Source organism: Euprymna scolopes, chromosome 15 (genome assembly GCF_053919585.1).
Source record: "Euprymna scolopes isolate OS-2025 chromosome 15, ASM5391958v1, whole genome shotgun sequence".
In the NCBI taxonomy this organism is placed as follows: Eukaryota; Metazoa; Mollusca; class Cephalopoda; order Sepiida; family Sepiolidae; genus Euprymna; species Euprymna scolopes.
Genome location: NC_136496.1, coordinates 98938603 through 98962731, shown reverse-complemented (window position 1 = coordinate 98962731; position 24129 = coordinate 98938603). Strand labels below are relative to the sequence as shown.

The 24129-nt window shown below is 35.7% G+C and overlaps 1 protein-coding gene across 11 annotated transcripts in view; it reads right to left on the bottom strand.

Annotated features, from left to right (window-relative positions):
- LOC145294027 (uncharacterized) overlaps positions 1 to 24129 on the bottom strand; it is a 234371-nt gene that overhangs the window by 128124 nt on the left and 82118 nt on the right. The window lies entirely within an intron of this gene.

Below are 24129 nucleotides of genomic sequence, written 5' to 3'. Positions count from 1 at the left end.
TTTAATAAAAACTCAATTTTTCAACTGTCAGATTTCGCTATTCTAACGAAGAAGAACCACTAAATTATATAATTTTTTTTTCATTCTGTATTTTTATTTTTAAAGTTGTTCCAACTACAAAATTTATACATCCGATGACTTTAGTATGTCTGTACTTGAACATCTGTCTTGCATGCAGTTCGTAACCCACAGGAAAAATTAATTTGTAATGTAATTCTCGATACATTCCTACCTGGATGGCACAAACATATCAGACAACCGAAAATCTAGACTACAACCATGAAGTAGGACTTGGTTGAGCTCTTGGGTTCACAGGTGGTTGACCTTCGAAAGTGGAATCTCGATGGGTTATCCAAAGATGAGACCAGCTCAACTTGACAATAGTGGACGCTGTTGTTGCAATAACAACAAATACAGCTGTACCAATAATGAAAATAGTTTTCAAAATAGCTTTCAAGTTTATATCAGGTCTACATGCTTTTGAGGTGTCTAGGTTTTTTATGATATCATGTACTTGACAAGGGGTGATTTTCAGATCATCTAGTGTGGTTTCTGTCTGCAAAGGAAAATCAGTGGTTTGCTGGGTCCAAAGTAGAGTTTGAGGCAAACTAAAGTTTTCCGTAAAAATTACTTTATCCATAAATAATTTTCTATTCAATGAATTTTCATAATTTTTTTAAAGATATTACTATTTCCGACATAACAATTAAGTACTGTTGTATTAGTTTAAAACAACATATTTAAAAAAAAAAAAAGTTGATTTCTCGACTCTATCTTAACAAACGCAGCATTTTCTCTTTAAACAATGATTCATCAATTTCAACTTTGTTAGGTTTCTTTGCTGTGTGCAACTGATCATTTAATAATAAACTAGATAAATATGAAAAGGTCCACTTCCTTTCCTTAACTTCCTAGTCCACAATATTGATTACTGATTTCTATTTTAAGGGCAAAAAATAAATAAATAAATAAATAAATAAATAAAATAAAAACGAATAAAGAAAAAAAATAATGCAAATAAAAGAAAACAAAATTAAAACAAAAACAAAAGAAATTGGGTTTTTTTCTTTTTTTTTAACTAGCCTTGGTGCCCGGTGTTGCCCGGAGGTGTGTGTTGAGAAAAAAAAAAAAAAAAAGTGGTAGCAGACAGGCAGGCTCAAACTCGTACCGCGAAGGAGGAAAAGAATGTGGGGAAAAAAAAAAAAAAAAAAGTAACATCTTTGCTGTTTTGTTCATTGCCAAACCAGAAGTGGCGAAGGTTTAAATTAAGTCTAGTCAATCGAAGAGAGGATGACTTTCGAAAATATTGGCGAAAAAAAAAAGCGACCCTTCCTTTAGAAAAGTGCCCAGTTGAGAGTGGAGGAAAAGGGTCGAGCTTCAAAACGATACCGATCTTGTGAAAATCCGTCGCTTCTGTCAAAAGTTTAAGGCAGACACGCAAATATACATACATATGTGCATACATTTAAACAGATAGGTGAGATTTATATTATAGATGAAATGATAAGAACAAGCAAAAAATAAAAGAAATGAAATTGAAATTCTTTTTAAACAAAGGGAAAAATAGAATAAATGAATTTTTTTTTTAGTGCCTAAATGATAAAACTTATAAAAATTTTTGTAAGTGCTTAAAAAACAGGTATACATTCAAAATCAATTTAAATTTTAACCACGTTTTGATATATAACATAACGGTGTAATCTAAAAAGAGATAATATTTTCAAGACGATCTTAGCCAAAAAGGTAAAGCTCAATGTATAAAAACAGAGCAAAATATTTACACATTCTGGATGTTATCTCCAATTTGGAATTTGTTTCAAATATTCAGATTACTCTATTACCTCCAGTTTTCCCCTCGGATTATTCATCTGACTGGGCAGAAATATTCCGCAAATAATTGAACTTATTTCAATGTTGGATTGCCCAGGCTGTATGATATCCTTTACCTATGCCTTTTAAATGATTTTTAAATAACTTTTTCAATATATGTACTGATAAGCAAAATATGTTTATTCATAATTGATAATTTTGCTAACTGTATTTCATTTCCTCTGGTGATATGAGCCATTATTGAAAATCCATGGATTAAGGAAATAAATATAATTCTTTTCCATATATTCCTTGTTTCAAACAATAAATTCTGAACTTGAATGTATTATTATCTATCTTTACAATCTAAACTGTATATCTGCCTCAATTTCAAATCCAGTTTAAAAAAAAAAAAAAAAAAATTAAAAATGCAGAAAAAATACTGATTTTATTATTTGAAAAAAATAAATAAGTTTGTTAAATCGTAAATCTATAATCTGGAAAGAATATATTGTTATATTTTAAAATACATTTATTAAAAAAAAACAAACACTGCTTTTATTTTTAAATATAAATGTAAAAAAAAAAAAAAAGCACTTCTGCAATATGTGGATGGCGGCTATCCTTTTTTGGTGAATCTCACTAAACTGTTGCCAAGTGGCGCTTCTTAGTCAAAGAAGGAGGGACAATTTTATTTCACTTCAAAAAATGTTCTAGAAAAATAAAATCCGATGTTTTAATTTGGAAAAATGTTTCATTTAAATTATTTATTTGTTAAAAAAAAAAAAATTACTTTATAAAAATCTATTGTTGCTTTAATTCAAAAATTGAATTATTAAAATTATCTTTTCCTATGCAGACTTTTCAATAAATGTTTTTACAATTATATATTGATACATCTTTATACAATAAATTGGTTTTCAAATATTTTTGTGTTCTGAAAAAAAATCTTGTTTGTTACTTATTTACCAGGGTATTTGACTAAGAAGAAATTGGAGTTATTGTCCCCTAATAATTGCTGCCGTCTGCAAAAGTGCAAAAAAAAAAAATGTAAATTTGCTTCCAAAGTTAATAAGATAAATTTTTTCAGGTTATTTAATTATATACAAAAAAAACAAGCAAACATACAATTTGCATGCCTTAGTAAGCTCGGTTCTTTTTTATTCAAATTAATACAGGTGTCTCAAAATGCTGATGTCATATTTGGCTACCATGGGTAGATTTGAAGTTTCAATATAAACGATATTAGATTTGTTGCAATATTTCACAATGGGGTAAGTATTTATTTTCGAAAAATACAAAAAAATATTTTTAGAAAAATTTGGCACAAGCCCAAACATGGGGGAGGGGAAAGGGCAGTCTTCTCTGTCTAAAGCTAACTAATCTAACCTAACTAGTTCCTACTGTCACTCTACTTTCACCACAATACCACATTCATACTATACATCTATTAGCGTATAAATCCTTTGTCAGTCACCATAAGAATATCATACCATGATAAACTAATTAAAACCCATAAGAAAAAATGGGGGTTTGGGATATAAAAATTTTATAATACAAAGATAAAATGATATATATACAATGTTAGTAACAATGTTGCTAAACTGTGGCAGGTGCGCTGATTCGCCTGTCGAAAAGGTTATGCGGGTCCGAACGGTTTATTTAAACACCTCTTACGAAAACTTTGAAAAGGAACCCGCATCTCTCGTGAAGCAAGCGATCTGTCACCTAATTTGGGGAGGGGAATGTGGCTAAAAAAAAAAATAAATAAATAAAAATAAAAAAATAAATAAAAAAACGGGACATACTTAAAAAGGGCTTAATGATCTCTATCACACACTAGTTAGGTTATGAACACAGGAGCCTAGAAAATGGTCCTAATCTTGCCTAAATCGTGACCTACTCTGGACTTTAAACGAGTCAGGGCTGACCTTAGTTTGTGTTACTCAAAATTCTTTACCTAAGGGACATCCAAGAACCAGTCAAGACTTGCTTCTCTCACCCGACACACGCGCGCGCAACTGACACCCACCTTTCAACAAAGTCTGACGAAGACAGTCTAACTCTCTCGGCCTTGATATGACTCTTCAAATGATAACAAAAGATTCGTATAAGGTCGAGGGGAGCGAAGTCCTCAGATCCGTAAGACCACTCTCATACGTGTGTTCCAGATAACACCTCTCATCACTGCTAGCAAGGTCAAACACAATTCTTTTCTAAGCCTATCCGTTGTCGGAGCCCAATTGCTACATACATTGATAGGAACCAAAGTTAACGACGATATGTTCAGTATGCGGACCATGAGACCTGTAACAAATTCAATCAGCGGCACCACGATGCGACAATAGACGAAGGCGTGACATAAAGTCTCGACCTCATCGCCACATCGCTTACAAATAGACGAAACCGCCAAGCCAGCTGAGTTAAATCTCTTACCGACCCAGAGAGCATCCTGAATTACCAGCCAGGTCAAGGATGCCTCGTCATTAGTGAGACATCCCAACCCAGGCGGCCAAGGCCAGATTGAGTGGAGCTACCCCTTCGTCAAAGGGAGCCCCTCACCAATAACATTCCTTATGGATCCTCTCACTAGCACCCGATATAATGCCTTTCGGGACAACAGCAGAGCGTTGGAGAGGCTTTCCTTAACTCTTAAGAGGAACTTCAGCATGCGCCGGCACTTGCGGTAGAAGGGGCATACACCTCTGGGCAACCTGTGTGGCTCCCCCTCTCAAAGCCGGAAAGGCTTTCTTGATGTTCTCCATCCAGAAGCCACCGTCTTCCCTATCCTGTGTGCACATTCGATCTAGGTAGTAGAGCCATAGTGTGTGGAGCCGAATCTCCACGTTTGGCATACCTAGACCGCATTCAGAAGGATGTCGGTAGCAGACATCGCAACAGACCATAGGAGCCTTTCCAAGCCATAGAAAGTTGAAAAGAGCCCTCTGCAAATATAGCAGTGTATCTGACGGGATTGGAAGCACTGATAGACGATAAATGAAGATTGGATAGATGTGGGTATTACACACCTCCGCTCTCCCCTTTAATGAAAGATTTCTACTGATCCACAACGCCGCTGCGGATCGAACCGCTTTCAGAACCTCCGACCAATTTTTCTCCAGCTGGAGGTCAGGACCAAACCAGACGCCGAGTATTTTACAAGGCCCGTCACTCCAACTAAAGGGTCCCTGAAGGGGCATACCCCTCCAGGAACCGATGCGCAAACCCGAAAACTTGTCGCAATTAATTTTGTCCCTTGTCACCGTTTCATACAATCTGATTTCTACACCGACGACACTAATCTCAGCACTGCTCGTTACAAGAACAGTTACGTCGTCGACATAGGAGGAGTACTTTACCTGGGCATCTGCACCTGGCAAAGTGATTCCGCGTAGGACCGGATTCACCCTTAGCCTGCGCAGAAATGGCTCTACCGCAAGCACGTACAGCATGGGTGATAACGGGCACCCTTGACGAATTGAACGTGACAAACTGAAGGGTCTCGACCTCTTCCCATTTACTTCTACCATCACCGCGGGGTTAACATAGAGAAGATGAACCCACGAGCAAAATTGCTGGCCAAAACCGGCCGCCGATAAAACAGCCCCCAAATACCGATGGTCAACCCTATCGAAGGCTTTGGACTGATTTAAATTGATCAGCGCGGCCTCATTCCGTACATTTTCTATAAGAATTACTAACAACGGACCACTTTCCTCGTGGGACTTTTCAATAAGGTGAGCTTCGCCCGTTAAAACACAAACCTTGAAATAAGGACATTATTTTCACACAAGACTTTCACCTTCTAATCTTATTAATTTAACAAAGGATTTTCATCTAACATGACCTTTTAATCTTAATAATTTCACAAAGGATTTTTCACCTACTTTGAACATTCTAATCATAATGATTTCTCAAGAACTCTTACCAATCGTACCTTTGCTTGTTTATCGTATTATTTTTTTTGAAAAATAAATGCGGTGCATTTTAAATGAGAAGGAGGTGTCATTTTGTTTTATTCCTTTTTTTTATTATTTTGTTTGGGGCAGAGAAATTTAATTTCACTTAAACTTCTTTTCCCCTACAACTCTAATAGTCTGTTCTCTGAAAATGATAGACTTTGAAATTCCCTCAGTATTTCCTGCTTCCCTAACTGTGTTAACATGCAGAAATTTAAATGTAATGTGAACAGACATCTTACTGCTCAACTCCCAACATAGCAACCCCTTATATTCAAGTGGCAATATGCCTTGTTTGGGTCGAATAAGAGTCAAAACAAAAAAAAAAAAGTTTTATATTTACATTGGATTTTTCATTTAATTTGTATCAATTGGATAGATTTATTCTTTCAAGTAAGCTAATAGTCACAAAACTGTACAAAAAAAACTTAACTGCGTAATGAAGAATATCTTCTATAAATAGATGACACACGCTGAGTCAATATCTGGGTAACAGAAAGCACCCTTTCCACCTCTAAATAATATGGCCAAATTCTCTCTTAGCCATGCCAAACAGGCTGGCATCAAGTGTGCCTAAAGAAATGTTAAGTACTATTTTTTAAAATTAATCTTGTTTCTAAGAAATGTATGCATGCTCGTTTATTTGTTTTTCTTTGGTTTTGTTTTATTTGTATTTATCTACCTTTACTTGTCTTTTTTTTTCTTTTTTTTTTTGCCAACCTTACCTTGACTTAGGCCGAATTCGTTATCCCCCCCCCTCCTTATAGGCAAAATACTGTTTCATTCTTATATTCCTAGTAAACTAGCGGAAGAAAAAAAACCTTTGCAAAGTAAATACTAGAAGTTTCAGAAACCTGGACTTATTTTTTTTCCACACTAGAAAATACGACTTTAAGTAATATACTTAATATCTACAATCACTATAAACTTGCTTGTATTGAATATGTGGCTTCCTTGCTATCTATAACAAACCACGGAATATAGTTTGCCTTACCTTCAATTATATGTATCTGAAATATACAGTGATCTTAGATACGTCGCTATGACTTTCTGAATAGTTACACAATGCTTTGTGCCTGACCTAATTGACTGTCGTTAACTACGAATTCCGATGTACCACGTAGTGTTATTATGGTAGAAACACCCATCTCTTGCGTGCTACGTATATCCAATATATTCATTTCCTCCAAGACGACTGCCATTGTCTGATTTGCATGTTAAATAAATAAATAAATAAAAATGAATGTTAACTAAATTTTACTTGACTATAAATTCTAAAAATTAATTCTACTGTATTCTATAAGTTAATCCTTTCCTAAAAACTAAGTCTACCCTACTCCCCAAGCTGCTACTAACACTCATACATTGCACACGCTTAATATGAAGTCATTCTGTAACGTATTATCCTATTCCTAAGCCAACATATAAATAAAAAATAAAGAAATTTTTTTCTAAATTTAAAGGAAAAATATTAAACCATATCTTAACTCTTTCCAACTAACCTGTTGCAAATATAGTTGCTTCCACTGCATGAACTTTTACTCACCCCCTCCTTCAGTAACAATGTAATAGCAATGTCCCTTAATCACTTTGAGGAGTGTAATTTCTCAGTAAACATAACATTTACATACTAACCCAGTAACATTAACTAACCATGCGGGGTCGCAGAAATACCTGGATTAAGACCCAGGCGCAGGATAAACCTTCTTGGTGCTGATGGACTCATAGATCTTCCCAGGTCATCCATCTAGGAGAAGGAAAACTCTGAAGCTAAACTTAAGGGGAGGGAGGCCCCTCCATTCTTGGATAATATCCTTCCTAGAGCTGGCGACTCGAACAAATTACCGGTCTGCAAACCTAAACTGCTTAAGGAGTAGATAGGCACTGTCTATCGCCCGGCTTCCATACTCCTTCTTTGCCTATTAGCCAAGCGTAGAGGTCGAAGCACAGGGATTCGAGAGAAACACTCAGTGGTCTATCTTGTTTCCTGACTAGGACAATGAACGCCGATTTCCCCCTCTCCCGACACATCCCATCCGCTTCTAAACTGGGCAGTTGGGAGTGCTTGAACATCATAATGCCAGTACAAGTAGATTAGGTTGACCATCGTCTGATGGGTTGAGGGTACCAGATTGACAGTTCCTGGCTGCTGTTCCTGACTGGTAGTACAGGGGCCCTAAGTCTTTAGTAGCGCTTAGAGAAGCTGCTCCATCAACAGTTGAATAATATTGGGATGTTTGTAGTGCCATGTCGCGCATGGAAAGGGACCCAGTCCTAGTAGATGGAAGGTCAGCTGATGGTCTACTTGTGTTGCATACCTGGTGTTCTGCATAAACACTTGTTCAGCACCCCTTACCTAAACTGAAACTTTAGAAAAAAAAAAAAATGACAGTACAATTTAAAATTACGCTTAAACCAGGACAAAACTCAAAGAAAATCAAATTGCCTCCTCTCCTTACTAACATTCGTGGGCTTAGAACTAATTTAAATGGTGTTGAAGCATTTCTTCTAACAAACACCCTGGATGTCTTAGCACTAAGTGAGACTAATGTACACTCCTCCATCCCCTCTAACTACTTTAACATGCTCGGATATCTCCCAATCTGCCGTAAGGACTCTGACAGACATATGCACGGGCTTGGAGTCTATATTCGAAAAACCCTCCCCCTGACTAGAGAAACAAAACTAGAATCGGACGATCAAGCCTTTATGTGCTTTAGACTTAACATGCAACATAACATTAGCTACTTGTATTTTCTCTACCGCTCTCCCTCGACCCAGGATTGTACCCTAATAAACAAAGTCTCTGACAGCATAGATACAGCACTTTCCCTCGACACTAGCATACAAGTTCATGTATTTGGTGACTTCAATGTTTACCACAGTAACTGGCTTGGATTCTCTAATTACAGACACAGCTGGTACCACAACACATAGCTTCTCTATATCTCATTCTCTATCATAGACGGTTATGTTTCCAACCTGTTTCCCTGACCAGCAAGAACAACTCGCATCACTTTTAGATCTGTTTCTGACCACAGTTCCTGATGATTGTGTTACGAATGCCTACAACCCACTTGGGAATGCTGATCATGTAGTAATAATAGTTGAAATCACCCTAAACTCTAGAGCAAAAATGGAAGAGCCATTGTTCAAAACAACGAGATATTATAAAAAGGCCAACTGGGAAGCCATCAGGGATCTCATTAGAGACGCCCCATGGCGAAATATCTTTTCACTTCCTGCTGAACAGTGCGCAAATGAGAACACCAAATGGTTCAAAACAGCAATTGAAGCACATGTTCCCACGCGGAAATTTTATAGCAAGCCCCACTCTCCCCAATGGTTTACTTCCACATGTGCAGCTGCCATCGCGCAAAGGCAGCACGCGTACCACAGATTTAACCGACATAAATCCAGTTCAAACAGACAGAAGAATATAGAAGCCAGAAGTAACTGTAAGAAAGAAATAGAGAGAATTTACTGAAATCACCCAAAAACGCATCGAAGCTCAGAAATTAGGAACCCTAGACTTCTGGAAAATCTACAACAGTGTAGTAAATAATAGGCAATCAACAATTCCACCACTAACCAATAATCATGAAGTTGTTTGCTCAGCAACTGAGAAGGCTAACATGCTTGCCAGTCGGTTTGCTTTCAACTCCACACTAGACCCTGCTAACCACCCTCTCACAGACTTTCCTTTGAGGACAGACACCACACTTGACGATCTGAAAATCACCCCTTCTCAGATGCATGTTATTATAAAAAATCTTGACACTGCAAAAGCATGTGGACCTGATCTCATCCCGGCTGTGCTATTAAAAAAGCGCTCCGCCGAAGTAGCTCCAATCCTCTTCAAACTTTACAACAAATGCCTTGATGAATCTTGCTTTCCTGCCTGCTGGAAAACTGCTTCTGTGGTACCAGTTTACAAGAATTCTGGCGAAAGAACTGACCCAGCAAATTACCGCCCCATTAGCCTCCTCTCACTTTTTGCCAAAATATTTCAGTCCATAATTAACCAAACTCTAGTCCATCACTTTACAGATGCTAAACTTCTTACCAACCAACAATATGGATTTAGGCAAGCCCGTTCCACAGCAGACATTCTAACTGTAATCTCCGAGAGCGTATATACCATTTACTTGACAAAGCAGGGGAGGGTAGAGTGGTAGCTCTAGATATATCTAAGGCTTTTGATAGGGTATGGCACGAAGGTCTTCTTAGGAAAATCAGATCATATGGTATCACTGGAAGAATACTTAACATAATTAAATCCTTTTTAGATAAGAGAAAAATCCAGGTTGTCCTCGATGGCCGTTCATCTAAACAATATGATATAAATGCAGGTGTGCCTCAGGGGTCTATCCTTGAACCTCTATTATTCCTAATATTCATAAATGACCTCTCTAACAAAATTGTCTGTGAGATGGGTATATATGCTGATGACACCACGCTCTATAACAGGCATGACAGGAAAACAAATGAATACATATCTAAAGAAATAACAGAAACACTAGAGGATGGCCTCCAATCTGTAGTGGAATGGGGACAAAAATGGATGGTCACATTCAATGCTGCCAAGACTAAACTTGTTTCTTTCAATAACTACATGAAACCTTCTCTACCACCAATAGCCATGGCCAAAGACTCTTTATCTGAAAGCACATCTTTTAAACTCCTTGGCCTAACGTTCACAGGAAACATGAGTTGGAACAATTACATTGAAGGCATTGCCAGGGCCGCTGCAAGAAAGGTGGGCTCTCTCTACCGTGCTAGAAAACTACTAACACCCGAAAGTATCCTGTACCTCTATAAGGCCACCATTCGCCCATGTATGGAGTATTGTTGTCATATTTGGGTTGGTGCATCTGCTACTAGTCTCTCACTCCTAGACAACGTTCAAAAGAGAGTCACCAACCTAATAGGTCCTGAACTATCATCCAAGCTTTAGCCTCTGTCCCATCGACGCAATGTGGCATCCCTCTGCCTGTTCTACAAGTACTTTAACGGTGAATGTTCCGACGAGCTACAAGCACTTGTACTCCCTCGACGTAAATACCCCTGACAAGCAGTAAAATCCCACCCCTTCACAGTTCAGATACCTAGATGTAAGAGAGCCTTCTACTCCAGTAGTTTCTTCCCCAGAACCGCTAGACTTTGGAACTCCCTGCCAGGTTCCTGCTTTCCCAACTGTACTGACATGCAGAAGTTCAAGTGCAACGTGAACCGACATCTTACTGCCCAACTCCCCACCTAGTACCCCTGTAGCCTGTGTCCCTAATAGTAGCCCCACCCCCCTACATCAAAGTGGCAATGTGCCTTGTTAGGGGTGAAAAAAATGTAATAAAAAAAACATTACAACCAAAACTCTGCAGCTATTTCCTAACTGAAATCTATTCTTTGTTTTTTGGGAAATCGCTCCAGACAAGACATGAAGCCACTTTATGAGGAGCTAAAAAAACTAGTACTTCAAGGTCCAAAACTTGCCAACGATGAATGTTAGATGGAATAGATTTGAACTCCATTTCATGCGTGATGATTAGTTATAGTTTTGTTGGCAAAAACAGAAATACACGGAACAATTCGAACACTTCGGCATGTGTGCAACTTTTAATTTCTACCCAACTTATTAGCACAAAAATATCCAGTTCCTGAACATGCTGTTCTCATTCTTTATCAATGAGGACGAGATGGAAATTCAGAACTTGATATTCTGTCTTTCACTAAACCTGCTGAGCAAACTTGCCTTACATTTTACTCCTGTGAAAATGGGAAATTAAGTTCATTTTATTATAGTGAAGATGTTGGTATTTTTATATGAAACTGACTTTCTTCTGCTTCATTCCATTTGAAGGTCCTTGATAAATTGCAGAAATGTATCTGTAATTTGATTGGCGCTACCCTTCTTCACTGTAACCTCTTTCACAGACATGATGTTGCTAGTCTCAGTTTTTTCTATAAATACTATTATGGCATGTCTCCTTCAGAATTGTCTGATTCATTTGTTCCAGCTCGTTTAACTTGTTGGTCTAGTGGTCCCCATGAACTTGCTGTTTTGCTACTTCATTTGTAATACAGCTTCTTATTCTAGTAGCTTCTTTCCAAGGACTGCAAAATTATGAAACTCTCTTCCTCCTTACTGTTTTTTTTTCTACTTAGAGCCTTGGTCTTTTCAAGACTAAGGTCAATAGGCAGTTCCTATCTTTGCAATAATCATCTTTTGTTCTTGTTAGCTCCTTACATCAAGTGGCTTCATGCTTTGTCTCAAGCAATTTCCATTAAAAAAAAAAAACAAAAAAAAACAAAAAAAAAAACAAACAAAGGCTTTGATAGATAGACATCCAGGCATGGCCACCTTCATAGATTAGCTATTTCTCATTTTAAGCTAGCAATTCTTTAACAGCTGATTATAAAAATCTCCCTTGGCTTAACGCTAAAGTGATAACTTTACCAATATTTTTTGGGTTCTGCATGTTGCGTTTTTCATTTTGTATTATTTGAACTTAATTTTATTTAAAAAGAAAAAACACTTTATTTTCAATTGTACTGTCCAATTTTTTGTTTTTGTTTTTATTTAACGTTTTATTTAGATCCTCCCCTCAACGTTCATTTCTGTCAACATTCCTTCTTGCTACAGCAATTATCTAAGACAAGATTTTTTAACCAAATCCACATTCTTGATAAAATGTTTGTCCCATGTTTTGCCAACAGTACGTAAACAAAACCTTTATATTTTTTAAGCAGGAGAAAAACATGTCAAAAATGTACCAATGTTGAAAAGTTATTTTGAGTTTATAAATAATTTGTCGCATATTTTATAACTGCACTAACCTGATGTTGCCTGGGAGTGTTTTTATTTTAATAATACTTTTTTCAATAAAATTTTGAAAATTAAATTATTACAGTGTCCTCAAGTCATTAAATTATTAATAAAATCAAATTATGTTTCTGAATTTTTTTAGATAACGATAATTTGCATTATTTGGATTATTCAGAATAGTGTTCTCATCTTGAGTGTTATTTGCACAAAATTTCAACCAATGTAACCTCCGACCTTCTTTTACTGTTATCTTGAAAATCTTTCTGTTGAACTCTGGAATCTGCTGAGAATTTCAAACAGAACTGTTTAATTTAATCCACAGAGGTAGCATCCTCTCGTTCCATTAGTCATGACTGGGTTAAAGTCCTAAATAATCTGCAATTGTATTTTTACAAGAAATTGGGGATTACCTGTGAATTTGATATTCCCAGGAGATTTCATGCCTTGGAAGAAGTCAGTTCAACTCGCCTAAAGTGAATGCATGCCATATAACAAAAGAAAAAAAAAATTTGTATACAGACACACACACACAATTTTTATAAAAACGCTTGGGGAATTTACTAAGTAGGCACAGTGTGAATGAGGTATTATGGTGAATGGCGCAAGCCAAGAGTATTCTTCAAAGTTCTATAGACCTTTTAGAAAAACCCTCCACTTCTCCCCCAAATTTCTTATGTTATTTTTCATTTTTTAGTTGCGTGCAAGCGACTCTATAAGTCATTCCGTCAGTCTGTCCGTCAGTCTGTCGGTAACACTTTTGTGCTTGGCCTTTTTGGTTAAAATCAAAGGTCTGTTGTTAATAGATGCTGTTCTTAGCTTTTTTAAGCTTTTCTTGGCCTTTTGACCATCACCCACTTTACATCCAATCAGTCTCAAAGCCATTCAAGTCATTCTCCAGATCATTCAAGTTGTTTTTGAAGGATTCCAGTTATTTTTTAAGCATTCAAGTCATTCTTAAGGTCATTCAATTCATCCTTAAGTTCATTAAAGTCATTTTAAGTCATTTACTTTTTATTTATTTAAGTCATTTCAGCCCATTTTTCGGTCATTTTAGTTTATCTTTAAGAATTTTATGTCAATCCTACATTCACGCATTCATTCATTACACAAGAGCACGCGATTAATGGCTATCGGCCTTGTGTTAAAACTCAATTTGTAAATTTCATGCAATAAACTATATAAACAAGATCACAGTGTAGTATCTGTTCTGATGCTGCGCTTCACCTTTTCCGTCCTTGGTTGGTAGAGGGGAGGCCCTCCATAACTGGGACAACTTTTATTTTTGTTCCTATCCAGAGTGCTCCTATTTGGGGAGCTGGATTTTCCCCACATTAAAAACAAACCTTGTGTCTAACTCTGTCCTCATGGGAAGGCAAGTAATAGGAACAACAATTGTATTTTGAGTGTCACCCGCACTTCACGAGTAGAAGTTGTATTAAGTAATTCGCAATTGTATTCTTAGTACCATTCACACTGAGGATTAAACCTTTAATCTCCAGAAGAGTGTCCATTACAACTGAATTTTACCTATTACTTTATTTCTTACTCCATAGGTCTATGGTGTAACAGATAAAATACTACATGAAATTCACCTAAAGAAGGTTGGCGGTTACATTGGTCAAAAGAAAGAAAGAAAAAAAAAAAAAAAAAAAAAAAAAAAACTCAAGATGAGAACACTACTCTGAATAATTCAAATATATTTCTTTCAATTAGGTAGAACTTCTTGAATTGTCTCCCCTGTTTTTAAAAGGTCTTTGAATCTGATTTTTTATGTCTAAATAAGATTTAGGCTAGCTTTTTATAATATGCAAAAATATTAGAATACTAGCAAAGATACCCGTGCTTCGCACGGAGCTTTGTTGCGCACTCGGGTACCAAAATCTGTGGGCACCTTTCCAGTAAGTTGATGTTGTAAGAGCAACGATTGCATAAGGTGATTAACATTTTAACTACCTCTTGTAGTGACTGAAATTCAATCAGAAACTTCACAAAACATTTTCATCAAAAAGGAAGGTTACTTGATGTTACATAGTAAATTTTTCATTGAAGTAATTTTCAACTCTTGCTTAAATTTTATCTTGCACATTCAATACTAAAAACTTACCACAATCAGATCATGTCAGTTTTTCCTCATATCCATTTCTCGAACTTTTCACTGAAGAGCCTCAGGGTAAACTACATTTCTGCTGCTTTGATTTGGAGCCAGAATGTAGAGTTTTTCTGAACTTCCTGTCCGGCTGATGGAGACGTAGAACATACCGTGACTGAAGCAGTCTGATGTCAAGTCTACGCCAATGGTGTTAAATGTCTGACCTTGACTTTTGTTTATGCTCATTGCAAAACACACCTTCACAGGAAATTGGAGTCTCCGGAATTTAAATGGAAGTTCTGAGTCCGATGGAACTAAGGGGATCCTTGGCAGTAGAACGGTTTCGCCTTTGTAGGAACCACAGGAAATGGTGGCCTCAAGTACATTGGTGTGCAATCTGGTGATAACACATCTGGTTCCGTTTGTTGTTTTTGGCGGTTCCAAGGATCGAAGAATCATGATTGGCGATCCAATTTTGAGATTTAAAATGTGTAGAGGCATTCCAGATATCTCCAAAGAGTTTAAAAACTCCACAGGGTAGTGAACAGCTTCATATTCATTAGTAGCCGAATCAACTGACTTGTATTGCTTTGTGTCTCCTGGAAATTCATCCATTATTGAATTGTTCAAATGATTCACATTGCTGTTTAATGGCGAAATAATAGCCCTCTCAGCAAGCCAATCCGGTGATTTTCCATTGTTTTGCAGGTCTGGGTACACTTTGTCTTTCAGTTGCTTCTGATTACCGACACATTTACCAAGCGCAGTTGGAATCTTAATTGTGTCAGGTGAAGAAGTGATAGGAAACTGACCATTACCGATTTGGAGAAGTAATTTTGAGAAGTCTGCTGCAGCTGTGTTATCAGAGATATAGGCTCTCATATTAGTAGTCAGTCTCTTTACTATAACGTGCCTCCAGAGATAGGATTGTTTCAAACTTGCATTGACAATGTTAGCCCTTGTGCCATTTTTAACCACTGGGAGGATTTGACGGAAATCACCGCAAAATAAGGTTGGAATGCCACCCATGGGATTCTTGTTTCCTGTGATGTCTTGCAGTGTTCGGTCAATTGCTTCATAAGCACTCTTGTGCGTCATTGGGGCTTCATCTACAATGATTGCAGAGGTGTCTCTAATTACATTTGCCAAGGCTGAGTTACCAGTAATTTTGCAAACTGGTTGATCCATTCGATGAGTATCCAAGGGTACTTTAAAAGTGCTGTGAAGAGTGCGGCCACCTTGTAGTAGAGTAGCAGCAATGCCACTGAATGCTGTTGCAAGCACAATCTTTCTCATGGATCTAATCTTTGCAAGGATCAAATTGATTACAAAAGTCTTGCCCGTACCACCTGGAGCATCAAGAAACATCATGTTTTTGTTCATTTCACCTTGTGCTTCCAACATTGCCATGAATGAATTGTAAACTTCTCTTTGAGAATCGGTCAGTTTTTCTTGCATATTTTCTGCTTGTAGGGAAAGTTCTTCAAGATTATAAGTAACTTCACGTTGATACTCTCTCGCGAGTCTTTCATCTCTCCCTTGCGTTGGTGCAGGTAATCCATAGCTTGCCAATGGTTGACCGCACATAAGGAGAACTTTTTCTTCAATTAGACAAAGAGTTTTATTGTAGATGTCCTCATTAAAATCTGCTTCTGGATTGTTAACTTCTTGCCTGTATCTGTGAAGAATGTCTTCAGATATTACATCACGAAAAGCCATCCAGATCTCAAGAGGATTTCTTGGCTCACAGGCTGTTAAAATTATCACAAATAGGCTTCGCAAATTTGAAGGTGATTGAGTGGCACTTGCCTCTCCTACTGCTTGATGCAAGTGATGGTCATTTTCTAGAAGGCCTCGAGCAAGGCACACTGCTCTGTATGTTTCAAACACCTGACCATTGTATGCTCGCAAATTTTGAAATGAAGTTGGACCAGCAACCTCATTGAGCAACAGGCGTAAGAAATAACACTCCCCTGCTTTTGGACTAATCGTGTAGATTCTCCCAATGCATGGTGCCTTCCATACATCATCATTTTCAGTACCTTCAACTTGTACCCCACGCATTCTTCTCATCCATTTCTTTGTCGATTTGTTCCAAGTGTAAAACTCAGGGACTTCTGCGTATTTGAGACCCCTTGCAAAGTCATCCTCATGGCAGAGTTGAAAAAATGCTGTCAAAGTTGTGGCAGGCGGTGGACCTTGGGCTCGTTCCAGAGCAGTATCAGCTGAGAACATGACACGCTGCCCATTTTCAAGATGAACAGAAAGTTGTACAATTGGGGGGAAATGTTCATAGATGGGATGTTCCAATATCCTCCAGGCCGCCTCTGAACTGCCGACATACCTTGCATTCTGGAACTGCTGGATCTCATCCACAATGTGACTTTGTACTTGGCCTTGTTGGTTAGCTGCTCCATCAGTTCTTTGTAGTTCAAACACTGCTTGATCACATCCTTTATTCACGTATTTGAGGACATATTTGATGCTTTGGATCGAGCTGCAAATTTCTACGTTAATGTGAGCGTTGAACTGCTGAAGGAGGACCTTGTTGTACGGAACAATCCACTGGTTTGTTATTTCTTGATTAACATACCGACCATTTCTCTTCATCCTTATTGTACCAGTCTGGCCTCCATCTTCTGGTTTTCTTCGCCTGTACTTGGGGTAAGAGTCTTGGCCTTGCTCGGTACACTGAAGAAATTCTTTTGGGTATTTTTTGGAACATTTGTTGTCAATCATACATGGACAATTTGGATTAAATGGTCCACAAGGTCCATGCACCATATGTGCCATCACTTTAGCATGAAGATCAGGATCTTCCTCTTTGTCAGGGATCTCTGCAGATATGCAGAGATCCATTTTTTCTGGTAGAAGTTTGTCCTCTGGGGCCTGCCAGGTGAGGATGTGTGCATGCGGCAGTCCTCTTTTTTGATATTCAATACTGTACAGGAAATCCCTCAGCCTGCCAAATCCTCCCTTTTTAATAAATTCAAGTAACTTTTTTAGCTTCTGCCTGAAAACCCTGGCAACAATATCTGGACGATCCTGAGGGTCTTGCCCTTGAAGACAATTTTCTGTAATTTCTGTCCACTTTGGATTTGTTGTGAACGTGATGAAGAGGTCAGCTCGGCCCATTCGCCGAACATATGCCATGGCATCACTTTGACGCTCAAACATGTATCGAGGGCCTCCTGTATAAGTTGCCGGAAGTACAACTCGTTGACCAAACTGTTCTGGATTCCCATCCTCCCTAAGAATTGAATCTCTCAAGTTGCTATAATTGTCAGCTCTCAGGGTCTGTTGCTCACGCCTCAGGAACTGTAAACGTTCTGTTTCAATCTTGCAGTACACATCCACCAGCCATTGTTGAAATAGCCTTCGGTACCAGAGAAAATAGTTTCCAGGCCGAGTCATTAAATGGTACGAATAAAATTGCTGTTGGGTAACTTTTCGCCCATTGGATGCCTTCATGTAGATGTTGTAAGATGGAGAACCATAGGGGTACATTAACGGGTACATTAAAGTATCGTAGAGGGGATGTAGTTCGGAGATCCATTTTAATGTATCATTTCTAAAACGCAAGACAATATCCCGGTTAGCTGTTGGTTCATTCTCGATTAATATTCCAATCTCATACGTTGTTGTTGGAGCATTGAATCGCCGTGGATGCTCTTCTTGCGGCCTTCGGTCTTCCCTTATGACAACTTTATGTTCTACCAAGTGTTCTTCTTCAATCCTCTCCTTTGTTGTTTTCAGCTGACAAATAAAGCTGTTGTTCTCATGTAAAAATTCAGTCAGACTTTGGAGAATGTCTCTATTGAGTCTACTGTCACGTCCCCGATTATGTAGTTCCTCTTCCAGACTATCCAAGAAGTAGACTTGAATAAACTTTGCTGTTTCATCTTCAGGTGGTAAAAGACTCCCAATCTGGTGGCAAACCTGGCCTCGAATTCTAAAAGAAGGATTCCACCCATGTACTGCCGCAATTTTGTGACCAAATGATGTCATTGCAAAACAATTGTTATAACAGCGTAGATTTTGCAGAAAATCTTTAGAGATGGGACCATTGCCGGAGAGCAAATCTTGAAGCAACTGAGGCAGTGGTGGAAAGCTATCAAGCACAACTTTGCCAGAAGAACAGCAACAACCAGGGGTTTCTCCTTTAAATTTTACAGCTGAGCAATGTTGACATACTTTGTCCATTTTTCCTATATCAGCTGTAGTGAGAGAGTCATTTTTGTTGTAGAGCAATCCTTTTCTATTGCAGTGTTCTATTTCATGGTGTCTCAAAGCAGTCATTCGTTGTCTAGCTGCCTCGTTTTCTGTCAATTGCTGGGGCAAAGTCATACTCTCTCTCCATGCAGCCTCTCGTTGTTGCCCTTGGTATAGGCGAAAGCTTCGTTGGGTTTCCGATTCATTCTGATGTCGTTGAGCCACTCTCAACTGACCTTGTGTACGTCTACTTACCTCATATAATTCATTCGATCGTAATATTGCTTCTCTTTCCAGTGCATATCTTTGCCTTTCTTGAATTTTATCTTGTGATGAATTTAACCGCCTTACAGCATGTCTAGTTCTGTCAGCTTCACGTTGGGTTTCTCTTTCCAAATCTGACAGTCTTGCTCTCCTTTCTCTTTGACGTATCCTGTTAAGTTCTAGACGTCTTTCTCTATCTGAATTGTTTTCATTGGAGCGAATTGCAGCAACTCTTAGTCTATTAGCTTCCAATCTTTCCATTCTTTCTTCCTCACTTTCGTTTCTACTTCGTTTGGGTGGCATAATTTCGGTTTTAAACGGAATTGTTTAACGATATTAATGATTGTAAATTAATTAAGCGTAAAGGAAATGTATACTAACTGAAATGGACGAACTATAAATAATATTTCTGAATAGTACAATTATAAACAATTATATTGTACCTATTTACTATGCCTCCCCACGGGACAGAGTTAGACACCAGGGTCGTTTTTTAACGTGGAGAAAAGGTACAAAAATAAAAATTGTCTCAGTCGTGAAGGATTTCTCCTCCACCGAAAGAGAACAAGAAAATGAAGTGCAGCATCTGAAGAACAGATACTACACTTTGATCTTGACCAAAAGGAATGAATAAAAGCGACCTACGTGTGACTCATTACTTCCGGGTGTAAACGTCACAATCTAAAAGTAATAATTAAAAAAAAAAAGTAAATGTAAAATAAATGTAATACCAACTTAGGTTAACTAAGTAAACAGTACAATTAAAACAGTTCTATTAAAACAAATAATTACTAAGATCTAGGTAATTGTTAGTCTCATTGTTATGGTTTTAAAGAAAAAAATGTGTAAAAAAAGTTCTGCTTTTGTGAGTACGTGTATTTCTTTTAAATTACATAACCTTTTTATTTTATTAATTATATCTCTTTTAAATTTATATATTTTGTTAGTAAACTGGAAGAAATTCAGTTGAATAAAACCTTGTTCGTGTTCTTTACGTTAAACTCATATTTTTATAAAAGGTTCATCCGGTTTAAAGAAAGCGCTAAGTTTAAATAAGACTGGAAATAACTAATTCAATATATAAATAGAAAAATGAAATAAATATAAGCTTTAAGTCTTAAGATAGTAATAATCAAAATGTAATAAATTATTTGTAGTTCAAATCTATGATAAACAGGCTTTCGAAATAGGCTCGACCAGAAAGATTAAATTGGAACGAAATTATAATCTCCGTGCCATTTTCAAAACAACCCCACAAAAGTAACGATATCCTGCAGTTGGTTAAATGACAATGGTTGTAAGAAAAATGTAAAAGAAAATGCGCTTATCTGTTTATTTTGACCTGTTTTATTTAATTAAAAAAAAAATTGGCTATAACTGGAAGAGAGCGTTATGTTTTGGGGGTTGTTTAAAAAATAGAATGGAAATAAAGTTAGTTCCGTTTTAATTGTGTTTAAGTGCGGCAAGCGCTAACAAAATCGAAAAATCACTGTTTACATTCGAAATGTTAACTTTTATAGGTTTACAGGTTTGCTGACAAGGCTGGGGGTGTTTAATACAATTATTTTACTAAATTGATTTTTTTCATTTAAAAATAAAATTATTTCTTTTTTAATAAAGTTTTATTTTAAAATATTTGTTTTTGTTTATTTATATAAAATTACGATAGTTGAATTGTATTATTTCAATTATATTGGCAAGTAAAATATAAAAGATTAAAACGGAACGAAATTGAAATTTCCATTACATTTTCAATACAATCCCAAAACATAAAGCTTTGCTCGCCAATGAATTGTTTTGATAATATACGTAAAGTGAAATAAATCGAATATAAAATTAAATGAAAATATATTAAATAATTAAATGTTAAATAGATTTTGTAAATAGTACAGTTGAAATGATTAGAATATTTCCAATATGTAATAAGGTCGAGGTAATTAGTTAAAGAGATTTAATATAATGTGATATGCAAATGAGCATAAGTCATTCGATATGGGGGTGGTTTGTAGACTAGTATATAAAGAAATTAGGCAAAGATTCTTATGTCTCCTATAATAGAAACATCCTAAAATGGGTTCTAATGTTTCTCTACCAGGAGAGATCTACCCTCTTACCTCCTTTATATTTCGTTGATGATGGAGAGCTGTACACACAGACAGAAACACACGAACCCTATTACTTTATAAAAATATAGATTAATACCTGAATTTGAAATAATTCAATTTTTTATTACAAGTAGAAAAATTCGTAAACACATGAACAACAGTGGCATGGTGGATTGTAAGATATTTCAAAGTATTAGGTACAGGCAATTTAATGGCAGAAACTCATAGGGAGACATGGTTTTGAAAGCTAGCTTATAATTTTTTTGTAGGTTTCCAATTACTTTTTGATTGTATTTGAAAGTTTATCTCTAAAAGGAAAAACAATTTTTTTACACGGGGGAAAAAAAAAAGTTATAATGAAAAATGTTTTCACTGTGATATTGGAAACTGACAAATTCAGCTAAATTTTGAAGTTTTATAAATTCATTGTAAAAAACCCTTGAAAGATAATTGTTAGGTTTTTGGGACTATTTCATAGATAATTAGTAAGATGTTGAATTAAATAAAAAAAACAAACAAACAATTAAAAAAAAAAAAACGCTGTATTTATATAAAAAAACAACAAAAAAAAAAACAGCTTAATTAGTCCCCAAAAGCTTTGCACAATCAAAACAAACGAAAAGGCATCGCGCATAAGTTCTACAAAAACCAAAAATGTCAGAAAGTCAATTTTATTTTTAAATTTATAGAGAAATTGAAATATTATTATACACTTATTTCTTTATTTTTGAAGATTATGAAAAATATTAATTTAGGTAATCCTATTTGTTGTAATAAAAAGGAAGTGCTCATTTAATTAAAATATTTACTTGTTTGCATGATGACTATTTATTCCCAAACGTGTTATAAGGATAAATGAATCCTTTTTAAAATAAAGTAAAACTGCATTTTAAGTGTGAAAAAAGTCAACTTAAATCACAGATTACACTAACAATTTATTTATTGAAAAAATAAGCGAAAACAATTTATTAATAATAGGTACATACAAAATGAATAGTCGATGCTCCAAAATGTGTAAACATTTTGACCCCTCATTTTACTTAAAAATTCACCAAAAATCAAGAAATTAACCAATTTTAATGAAATTTGCAGTATTTATCAAATAATGATCAGGGAATATAATGAATCCATTATTTTTATTTGAATCTTAGTGGAAATGTATTATTTTGTTGAAACAAAAAAAAAAAACACCTTTACTAAAGTTATGGTTTTCAGTAGTAAAAAAAAAAAAAAAAAAAAAAAAAAATGAATGAATTTGTTTTTGCTTTTTTTATGAAAATAAAGCATCGTAAATTGTAACAATAAAAAAGAAAAATTAATTTTTTCGGGAGCATTATGAAAAAGAAATCCTTAAAGCCTGTATTAATGAATTCAATATCATTCGAATAAAAATTAATTTCTCGAACTACCGATATTACCATTGAATTAAGCATTGTTTATTTAATATTTTCACACACATAATTATAATTGCTAAAGACATTTCTACTTCTTTTTTTAGATTACATGTTTTGCATAATTTTTATATGTAAGATTCTAATATTTTCCTTGCTTGAATGAATGTGCAACTTTCATAATTTTTATATAATCTTGACAAATAAAAAAAAATTTTAATTTAAAAGCAGGAACAGAGAAAAATAATCAAATTAAAAAATGGTAAAAATTATACAAATGTTGAATGTATGGATGTACAGCTGGGGGAGGAGGGAAGAAAATCCGCACTCCCTACCTCCCTCCAACTACCTATTTGACTTTCTGACATTTTGGGCTTCCGTAGAATCCATTCTTAGACGACTTTGTTTTGGTTTGTGCAGAGACAGAATCTCTCCCTTTTGGGGGCTAATTAAGCTATTTTTTGTACAAACAAGGCGTTTTCTTTTTTATGTAATTTAATATCTTAGGACTTTACTAATTATTTTTGAAATAGATTCAGAAAATTAATATCTTTTCAAGGAATTTTTCCAATGAATCTATTTAATTTCAAAATTTCTGTGTTTCCTTTATGCTTTTGTTACAATTTTGCCCATTTGTTTTTTTAATCGTTATTAAAAATTACCCCATTTTTTAATTATTTTTTTCTTAGTTATCCTTAATCTCAATTTTTTCATTTTTTTTTATTTTCAAGATTATAAAAATAATTTCTTACACTAATGTTTACACCATCATGCATACAAGAAAAATAGGTACTTGTACAGTTTAGTAAAGACATTAAAAAAATGAAAATATCGAAAAAAGGTTATATTGCACATATCCGTTATGGAACGAAGTTCTCTGAAAAAAAAAAAAAAAAAAAAATTCACTTAATTTCATCAAGTAGTTTTTTTTTACAGCTAAAAACAATTTGTTATGATACCAAGCAAAAGGTTCGATTTTTAGGAAGAAAAGCTAGAATGGGGAGGGAGTATCGGCGCTTTACATGAAGTTATCTCCCCATTGTGTTTATAAAATTCAAACAAAATTTAAAAAAAACCAAAAAAAACAAGATGTCTGCCTTCAACGCGCTCTCATAAAAACGTGTTTTTCTGCTGTAAAATAAAAACTACTTGATCAAATTAAATGAAATTTTTTTCGGAGATCTTTAGTCCAAAACAGATAAGTACAATATAACCTTTTTTTTTTTTTCTCTCGATATTTTCATTTTTTAATGTCTTGACTAAACTGTACAAGTGCTGAAAAATATTATAATATTACATTTGAAATTTTTGTGAGAATTGTTATTATTAAAATCACATGAGATAATTTATTTTTCAATTATGTTATTTTTTTGGTGAAAATATTGAATAAACAATGCTTAATTCAATGAGTGTAGTATCTGTTCCGACAGATACTGCAAACAAAGACCCTATGTGGGGGCGACCCCACAGATAA